The sequence below is a fragment of the Tamandua tetradactyla genome, chromosome 12 (genome assembly GCF_023851605.1).
Source record: "Tamandua tetradactyla isolate mTamTet1 chromosome 12, mTamTet1.pri, whole genome shotgun sequence".
NCBI classification, from domain to species: domain Eukaryota; kingdom Metazoa; phylum Chordata; class Mammalia; order Pilosa; family Myrmecophagidae; genus Tamandua; species Tamandua tetradactyla.
The window spans coordinates 49896716-49907374 of NC_135338.1; the positions used below are offsets into that span (position 1 = coordinate 49896716).

Sequence of the window (10659 nt, forward strand, 5' to 3'; positions counted from 1 at the left end):
CAAACTGGAATGCTGACGCCTGTACCCTCCTTTAGGAAACATTAGGAAGGCTATGACCCTAGAAAAGCCGGGAGGATCTGGAAGGAGAACTTGGGCAAAAGGAAAATACTTTATTATCTTGTTCAAAAAGAACATTCAAAATTGGACACAACTATATTCAGACATTCATGACAGAAAAGATTGAGTTGAAGTAAAAACATATATTTTTTAAAGTACATGTTTGGGAATAGAAGCATCCCTATTCACTCAGAGTAAAACTTCTCTTATTCTCACTCTCATTTGCTCACTCTTGGTCCTCTCTCTTTCCCTTTTTAATCCCTGCTCCCACATATTCCCAAAGTTTTCTTAGACTCCATTTCAAATAGTTTTCTTATTATTCCCCACATGTATATATATGCTTGTGACAATATATGCTCTGATTTTTTATTTCAAAAATACTAGGCTAAATAAATGCATGTATGCAGCTAGGATAGATATACGGTTATAAAAATGTGTGCATATCATCATAGAATTATTTGTTTATTTAATATGGCTAATAATGCAAAGTAACAGAGACATGGAAAAATCAAAGCAATAGATAATTTCTTAAATCATTCATATCTGACTCTGGAACATTGGCAGTTTATTTAAATTCTTAATTCTATTTAGCTTAGGCTATGAAGGCAAATTTATGCTTCAAAGATATACACTACATGATCATATGGGATAATGTATATAAAGGTACTCTGTCATTAAAACTTAATATAACTACGTTACCATAAAATAATAATAATTTTCAATTAATATATATGTATGTATGTCTCTCTCTATATATATAATATATATATTAAATATATAAAACATAATCTATGTAGCTAATACATTAGTTTTCAGATACCTGTTCAAAGACTATTACTGCTCAGTGGCAAAGTTTTCACTGATCAGAAGCAACATGGGAAAAATAAGAATAATATGTTGTTTTCTATAGGCTGAATTTATTAAATTTAAAAGTACTCTTTATTATGAAATCAAATTCTTACTGGTTTATTTGGCTTGTTGAAGGTCCTTTGTTTTATAAAACAACAGTGATAACAAATGGTCATTTTTAAAGCTCTTAGTAAAGCAATTTTTTTTTTTTTTTTTTTTACTAGTCCATAGAATCTTAATACCTGAAAAAAAAGGTGATTCAGGCCACAGCGCCAAACATTTCCACATTCTGTGTAAGGACAGAAAATGAGATGTTTTTTGACCTTTAGCTTTATTTGGTTCCTATAGCGATCCAAATAACAATAACATTCAAAATACCCCTAAAATCTGCTTTCTAATGACAGCCCTCCCTGGCTTCTGGCACTCAGCATCTTTTTGTCTTGTGTGTGTTTACTTCATTTTCTCCCAACCAGCCCCAACCAGAAGCACCACTTCAGGAAAAATCCCAAATCTTTAAACTAGGCCAAGGTAGGTTAAGAAGGAAGTGAATCAAATTGAATTTGATTTATTATCGGCAAAGAGACTTCAAAGTCTCCATCTGATGGTTCAAACATCCATAACAGAATTGGTATTTCTTCTCGGATTCAGGCATGGCCAACTCACACAGACGCACTTCCAGGGCTCAGTTTTCATCTCAGAGGCTGCAACCCAGGCAGGAACTCTGTCCTTTGATCTGGATGGACGCAGAGTGTCACAAATATGCTTGTATTACGCCGTCTGCAGTCTGCCTGAGGGCATCAGTCTGGAATGTGAGGTGGGGAGCTTCAGCGGGTGAGGTTCCCAAGTCTTCATTACTTTACTTTTTTTTGTTTTCCAGGCCAGCTGGCTAATGCTCCTTCTATGGAAAGCAGCAAAGCCATGGCCCTGAGCTACTGCGGTACAAAATGACATAAAAATGCAGGACCAGAGTATTTTGTCTACCCTGCAGGGCGAGGCATTCGGGTGAAGGACATGTGAACTATAAGCAAGTGCCAGTACCCTAAATGACACTTTCATTAAGCAACCCATGGGCTATGACAGAGCGCCTACAAGCTCCAAGCACAGAACTCTGAGATACAAAGGAAGCAGCCAGGGTCACCGGCCATGAAAACATCCACATCCCACCACACATCCCTGGGGGAAATGAATTTTTCCAAGGACTCCATCCCCTTTTATTCTGAGGCCCTATCCTCATGAAACTTGACATGACAAGACTTCGTTTTTTAAATCAAAATATATTAAAAGAAAAAAAACTTATTATAGCTGGAAGATATTCTGCATGAAGGAAGGTGCAGTCAACAGTAAACATTTCCAGTAGCACAGCCAGTATTTCCTTATTTCCTGCACAATTTACTGAAAATCTTCCACCCTTTCTCTCATAGGTTGAGGGTGTCCTCTGTGCCAAATCGACTGTTGAATTTCGCAAAGAGGAATCCACATATTCTGCGCTGCCCAGGGATAAAATTGAAAGAAAAAGAGAGAGAGAGAGAAAGCGTATGTGTCCTTGACAAACAGCAGACTCCAAACTACACCTATGTGACTTGTCACCAAGAGTCTTTAAACGATGGATGATCAGAGATTGCAGGAAAACAGCTTGCTTATTTTTTACAAGCTCATACCAGAGCAGTCATAATCCAAAAAAAAGAGAAAGGAAAACCAGCGAGTCCTTGGGTGACTGCCTTATGCAAACACCGAATGGTGTGATCACTTTTTTTTTTGACTCCTCCAGAGGGAAAAGTTATTACTTTTAAATATTAAGCTTACTGGACATCCATCATCCAAAACATAATGCAATCATCGTAGGGTAGAGAGAAAGCAGATTTTGTGGGCTAGTGGAAAACCAGAGCCTTAGCAGATAGGCAGTGGTGAAAGTCTTCTTACTTCTCGTTGGAACAATGGTGGGATGTGCACACAAATGTTTCTGGCTGGTCTTAAAAGAAAGAAACTCTTTCAGAGAGCAGAGACCTTAAACATCTTATCAGCCTTTGAAGTTCTGCACAATGACATCCTCTGGTTCCTTGCCCCAGGCAGAGGTTTAAGCTTTAAGACACCATTTACTTACCCTGAATTGAAGAAATATTCTCACAGCAGCACAAGACTCAAAAGAATATTTTTAAAGCAGCAAATGAGATGAGGGTAAAGTCGGGGAAAATATCCTTCACATGAGGCATCCCACTGTGCAAAGGGGTTCGAGAGATATAGGTCCAACTTTCTAGGGTTCATCTCCATTATCTTTAATCTTCCATGATATTCAGATCAGTCTTATAGAGCTGAAGACAAAGTCTTAGAAGCAGAAGTACATTCTAATGGGTTACCTCTAACCCATCCCTGGTCTAAACTATCCCACCAATGCCCCTGTATCTCTGCAACTCACTGTCCCCATCCCCATCCCCATCCCTCCATAAAAGGGGGCACTACACCTGGCTCCCTCCAATGTTGCCAATCTCTAGAATAGGACTCCATGGTGCTGGTGTCATTTCCCACAGGAGGGCAGTGTTCCCACTATGTCTCCACACACTTTTCTGTAGGGCACGTAGACTATTGTTTGTTCCTTGCAGTGGATCCCGTCTATCTGGTCAACCACTGTCTCCCTGCATCCTGTGTCCCCAGCCCACACAGTGTTCAGTATACAATGAGTACTCAGGACATGCTTGGGGAACAAAGACCTGGTTGCCTTCCCAACACTTTTTCCTCCTTTCTGCCCATCTTGGGATATACTCTGTTTTTAGAGCCTCACCCATGACTCGTTCCTAGAAATTAGAACCCTCTCTTGCAAGAACAGTGTGGTTTGCTTTTGTTTTAACCTCACACCCTACCAAAAGTTCTCTATGCGAGACCCCAAAAGCTAGGAACCCAGGAATTCTAGGAACCCAGTAGTCATCACCTAAGCAAAGGTAAGCATACCATATGCCGACTTTATAAAAATTGGATAATATCCATAAAACTAATTACTGAATTGGAGCCAAGTCCTTGAAGGAAAACAAGGAAATCTGTTGCCTTGAGATTTATCTTTCTTCTTCAAAGAAGAACTTAGAGTTGCTTCTATAGTACATGATGTTAGGATAGGCCTTGGGCCAATCATTGTAAAGAGCATCTGAAAAATCACTCAGAATCGTACGTTCGGTTGTTTTGTGAAGGATGTAGCTATTTGTTTGCTTAAGTGAGGCTATAAGCATGGTTGGGAAAGTTTTATGAAAATATGAGCCACACTCCAGCCCCGACCAGCAAATACAAGCAGGCAGTTCACATCTATGGCACAATAAGGTACACTATCTCTGACTTACAGTTAAGAATGATGTATAAATAAGCTGATTCCCATTCAAACAAACAAGCGATTTTAGTTAACAATAGCCATGTAAACATGTTAGCTTTTAACTCCAAACTGTCAAATGTACACAATAGAACAAGTTCTTGACTGGGGCCTGGAGGGTGTCTCTACAAGGGCTTTGAGGAATCCTCCTAATTCAAGACAATGGTAAATTGACACGAACAGGCTCTTTCAAACATCCCATTTGGCACGTGTTCATTTGAAAATGCTAAAGTGACCAAGTCTGGGCTGAATTTGGCCTTCTTTGCCAAAAAGGCCCACAGTTCCCCACTATTAGACATAGTGTATGAATTGGTAAGGAAAAACCATAAAGTAGTGCATGCAGGTTAATCGGGTTAAAAGACAGACATAATCAAAGAAGTCTTAAAACCAAGTAAAATTTAAAAGCCACAACTTGGGAGGCACAAATCGCCACAGACACAACTTTTAATTCCCCAATACACCAAGAAGACAGAACTTGAATTATTTCCCCAAATGTTCAACACCCCAATTAGAATGCACTGCCTCTAAACAGTTAAGTAATCACCTGGAGATTAATTCCCTGGGCAGCAGGCCCCAAAGGTCCTTTCCAGCCACCGCCACTGCTCACTGGGCAGAGTCGGGGACAAGTGAATATACGCATTAGGTCTGATGCTGGCAATGTTTTAAGGGTAACTCAGATCTCAGAAATAAAGATTGGCAGATAAAGGGAAAAGCACAGACATAACTGTTTCATACATAACTGTGAAAATAAGATCACTTTTTGCAGTAAGGAGTCAACTCAAGTTAGTTTTCCAGAGCACAAACAGTAAAAAGAAAATACTCCAACAAGCAAAAAAGCATGTGATAGAGACAAGCAAGATAGAGAAAAGAAAAAAAAAATTACATGAAAAATTCCCTGTAAGTACATTTCTTCTTTTCTGTTCTCTTTTCTTTTATTTTGGCAGGCGTGGGGTGGGGAGAGTTGAGGCTTTTAGCCATATTTTTTTATTGCTCAGTTTTGGTTGTGTTTATTTTTGTTTACTTTTCTTCTTTGGGTTTTTTTAATGCAAATATTTGCATATGGCACAAATTTCAAAAGGTTATGCAGTGAACGGTAAGTAGGCCTTCTTTCTAGTTGGGTTACTAGCCACACTCCTCGGCTGCAATCAATCAAACAGTAAACCCCAGACATGGCCAAAAAAACCTCACCACCCCCTACAATGATTATCAAAATTCGGTGCATCTTCTCAGACATAATCAATGTAAAACTAGCGTTTTTCCCTTTTTTAAAAAACACAAATGGTGGCATATACTAAACACTGTTCTGTACTTTGCAATTTTCATATAACACTTCTTGTATAATATTCCACACGAGTAATATACAGCTGCATTATTTTGCACAAGTGCAAGTTTATCTGTAGGATAAATTCCAAGAAGTGGAACTGCTTGGCCAAAGATATATGCATTTTCTATTTAAATCATTATTACCAATTTCCTTTTGGTGGAGACTGTATCAATTTAGACTCCCACCAGCAACAGGTGAGGCTGTTTCTCGTCGCCTTTGCCAACAGAGTGTTATCAACTATTTTGAACTTCACCAATCTGACAGTTAAAAATGGACTCTTAAGGTTTTCATTTACATTTTTCCTATTAGAAGTGAGGGTAAGCATATGCTTAAGAACCATTCATATTTCATTTTCTATCAACTGCATTGTTCATATTTTCAGTGACTTTCTTTCACTTCCTTTCCTTTATTAAAGGTAATCTAATTATCAAGTAATACCCAAACTGGTCTTTTGAGTAGTGCTTTAGAGTTTTCTAAGCCCATTCAGATATTACCCAATTTTACAATTATCTAGTAAAGAGGCATAAAAACACTATTCCTTATCTCATAGCCAGGGAGATTTACCAGATATGACCAAAGACTCCATTGTAAGCTCGTACTCGAGACTAGAATTTGTATAGCTATTTTCTAGTCTAGTGGATGTTTTTTTATGTTTGGGTTTTGTATTGTTGTTTTTTTTTTTACTAGATCAAAGTGCCTCTTAGATTGCAGAAAAGAGTAGAAAGGAAATACTTTTTTTTCTATTTACCTGCCCAGTTTTCATTATATAGCAAACAAATAAAGGATACTAAAATTTTATTTGTTCTCATTCTGTCATTAAGCCAATACCTAAAGACAAGTATCTGACTCTCTATATACATTATCAATGGGCCATCTGTTGTTACAGCGTGACGAGGGTATTGAGGCTGGAGGGTAGCTGGGGGTTGAGGGTCTGGGCAGCTAACTGCATACCCACCCCAGAAAGTCTAGGACCTCTGACAGGTGGTTCAGTACTCTAAGCGGTGCTTTGGAACTCTACTACCAAATTGGACTAGGATTTAGACCCAAAACCCTCTGATTTCACTCAAGTTTTTGACTGTCCACGAGGCCAGTGTGTTCAGAGCCTACTACAAGTGATATTTCTTATATGTGAGTTTACATCTTCAGTGAAAGGTGGGAATTCATTCTTTAGTTACTACATCCACTTGTTCATTCCTTTTTATAGTCTTTTCCATAGAAAGATAAGAAAAACTTTTCTCCCAATTCCAACTCTTACTGAAGACTCAGGGCTTACCCAGTTGAAAGATCCTGGGAAAGTAACCACCTGAGGATTACCTGGATATTCTGTTACAGTCTGATGGCTCTCCCACCCCATACATGAGGTAGGTGAGCTGCGTAAAACTGAGCAAACCACTTGTAAGGTGGACCACCCTAAGGGAATCCAATTCGGCTCTTGGCACCACCTACCCACATCACTGCTGGCTTACAGTTATCCAACTCGGGGAACCGGCCCATGTCTTGGACCACGGCCTGACCTCTCCTGGTTAGCTGTAGTAGGACAGGCCTCCTGGCAGGGCTTCAGCTGTGGATCTGCTCACTGGGGTGTGCTGAAGGCACAGATGCAGCTGCAAGCACTGGAAGGAGGCCTTGGAAATAATGCAATACATGATCCCGTATTATAAGGGAGTTAGGAATGAAAACCAAAACAGAAAACAAAAACCAAATGTAGACAAAATTACTTTTAAGCACACTTAAAATAGAGTGACCTTATGGATACAAAAATTCACAATGTGTAGTCACTGATGGGACAATGAAGATGGATACTGGAGGCTCTCTTCTCTTTCTCCAGACAACTGTATGTGTGTACGTATGTATGTATCTATCTACTTACCTACCTACCCACTTATCTATTTTTGGCCAGAAGCATATGGTTAAATTCCCTACGAAGAGTATCCACTGCTTACAAAGGGTAGTGCAGGCAGAAAGGGAAGCTGAAGTCAGAAGACAGAACCTCCCGACACAGGAGTGTGCCCAGAAGAGCGTATCCAGGAGTACATGGTGGATGACTCAACTGAGATGACTGGAAACGCAGAACGTGGAGAGGAAAGGAGGGAAGATGTTCACGTTGGTGGGCAAAGCCAAGAGGTGGTGCCTGTGGCTTCTGCGATGAAGAGGTGAGGATTGCCAGTGGCCTCGCTTAACCTCGATGGCTTTGGGGCACCTTCAAAGACCTCACCTGGTTTCACAGGCATCAGGGGAAGGTGGCAGGGGAGGAGGGGGTCTTCCAAAAATATGTGAAGAACAGTTATATGTACAATTGTGTATAGGGGTATGTGAGAGAAATACCACCTATTGCAATCCTACAGCTCTGGTCTGATCTTCAGGTTGGTGTGATCCTTTTTAAGTCTCTGAAGGGAGAAAGACTCTGTATGTGTGCGTGCATGTATGCACTCCAGAGAAAGAGGTTCTGGTGAGACTGTGTTAATTCACAATCACATTAAAATAACAAGTCTTCTTTTTTGTCTCCTTCCATGGCCAGCCCTGTGCCATTTTCTACTTCTATTTCTCAACATATATAATCTAAATAGGAGTTTAGTATTTTCCTGTTCAATTTCTTAAGGAAAACTACCCAAAAATCCATCACTAATTTTGCTGCCAGGCCATCAATTCCTGGGAAGAACTGCCAAAATCATATATTTAAGGAAGATATTCAGTTGTCGGCAGATTTTGTGCATGAGTGCTTTTTAGTACATCCTTTCGGTACATGGAGAGAAAAGAAAGAAACTCATGGTAACCCCAAAGGGATTTCCACCTTTACATTCATGTGAAAAATAGGGATGGGTACACCTTGATTTGGTGAGTAAAGTGTATTGATGGGCATTACCTAAAGGGGATTCCTAAAACAATTCCAACAGAGCACCTACATCAAAAAATACATCATTTGCAAATTTCTGGCTGTGTGTGAGCAGCTCATGCCGTGTATTTTTAGATAACATTAACATCTTATTTCCAAGTTGTAAACTACAGGGTTTTCTCTTTCTTTTCATTTACCCACTATCATCTACCCAGGTGTTCTACACTAAAAGTGGAACAGGAAGTTGTACCAGAAATTCCTACCCCACCATTAGCAGAACAATTTTGCCCTCACATGCACCTTCAAAGGATTACTTTGAGAACATTACACAAATCTTAACACTATCAAAACTATGCTCAATTACACCAATAGAAGATATCCCATTTCAAAAGATGCTTGGTTAGCCTACCTATAGGTATGCCTAAGAGGACCTCTTTTGTTGCTCAGATGTGGTCTCAGTCTCTCTAAGCCCAACTCTGCAAGTGAAATCATTGCCCTCCCCCCTACATGGGACATGACATAGGGGTGAAAGCCTCCCTGGCAGAGTGGGAGATGACTCCCAGGGATGAGTCTGGTCTTGCCATGAGATCAGCAATTCCATTCTGACCAAAAGGGGGTAAAGAAGTGTAATAGATAAGGTATCAATGGCTGAGAGAGTTCAAATAGAGTCGAGAGGCTATTCTGAATGTTACTTTTATGTGAGCTCAGACATTGCTACGAATCATAGCTTGCCAAAACCCAACCAAAACCATTCCAACCAATCCTAAAGAACACCTAGGATGATAGATGTGATTTTACAAAGGTTCCATGCATTAGAGTAACTTTCCAGAAACCTACAACCTCCAGATGGGTCCCTGAACCAGATAAGTACTAAAATGCAAAGGGGCCTGCCTCTCCAGAATATCAACTAGTTCCATTCCTCTATTCCATATTATTGACAGCATCTTCCAACATGAAAAAGTCAGAATGGACAGAGCCCAAATACCCCTAAAGAGTGAGAGATACATCAAAGGTGATGGTGAAATTGCACAGAGAAGGCACAGTTTAACAGATGAGTATGACTGCTGAATCATTATATTGATATTTCCCTTAGTCTCCAGTATCTTTGAGCAGTTAGAAGTAAAAACCTAAAATTGTGAAACTGTAACCCATACCAAACTCTGAAGTCTGTTCTACAACTAATTGTTGTGATGTGCTTTGAAATTCATTGCTTTTTAAATAAACGTTATTTTTCACAAAAAGGGTTGATTGTGATGATACAAAAAAAAAAAATTCCTTCTACCTTACAGTGTTCTGGAGCAGCTAGTAGGATAAATCTGAAAAGATGGAATGGTAGGCCATGACAAATTCTGGAATTTGTTCTGTAACAAATTGTTGAAGAGTACTTTGAAAATTATTGTTTTTTTCTTCCTTTGCTCTGTATATATGTTATATCATACAATTTTAAAAGTTTTTTTTAAAAGAGATGCTTGGGTTGCATCCTAATGAGATATCAAAAGAAAATGAATTTGGACCACTTTTGAATAATGGTGTCTGCAGTATCAAAGTGATTCACCTATCAAACTAATTTACATTCACAGCCAAAATTAACACTTCTGTCGGAGAGTTAATTTCTATTCATTTAACAAACTTCCAGGCCAGAGAATGATCAGTGGGAATTCTCAAATCTTAGGAAGAAAGAAAGAAAAAAGAATCTAAGTACCATACCCAAAAAGAAAAATAAGACTATCAAATTATCCAGCAAGTTTGTATTAAGCATCTACAATAAGGCTCCACCTTATGCATGGAGATTTCAAAGCACACTCTCTATACTTAAGAGGCTTCCAATTCTATGTGCAAAGATCTTGATGACGAATATGATGATAAAGATGACAACAATGGGCTATCATTAATGATTTACTATAAGCCAGGCACTACAATTAACCCTCACCAGTTCTACGATTAGCTCCATTTTACAGATGAGTAAACAGAAGCACATTAGATAATATCTAATAAATATCTGTCCAGTACTTCTCATAGGGGATTTTCAAATAATTCTAATACTGTATTTTGTCTGATTCTCTCACAACTTCAGTAAAGTGGGCAGTATCATAAATGTCCCACAGCCACATAAAGTGGTAACAGCAGAACCGTAAGTAGAAGGCAAGTCTTTTGGCTGCTAATCCACTACTTCTGTAAAAGGACAGCATCAGAAGACAGTCCTGTGGGATCCAAATGAGGTACTCAGGGAGATCCCCAGCATCCCCT

At 39.2% G+C, this 10659-nt stretch overlaps 1 protein-coding gene across 3 annotated transcripts in view; it reads right to left on the reverse strand.

Annotated features, from left to right (window-relative positions):
- Positions 1–10659, reverse strand: part of FOXN3 (forkhead box N3) — a 413410-nt gene that overhangs the window by 348370 nt on the left and 54381 nt on the right. The gene's annotated exons all lie outside the window — the stretch shown is intronic.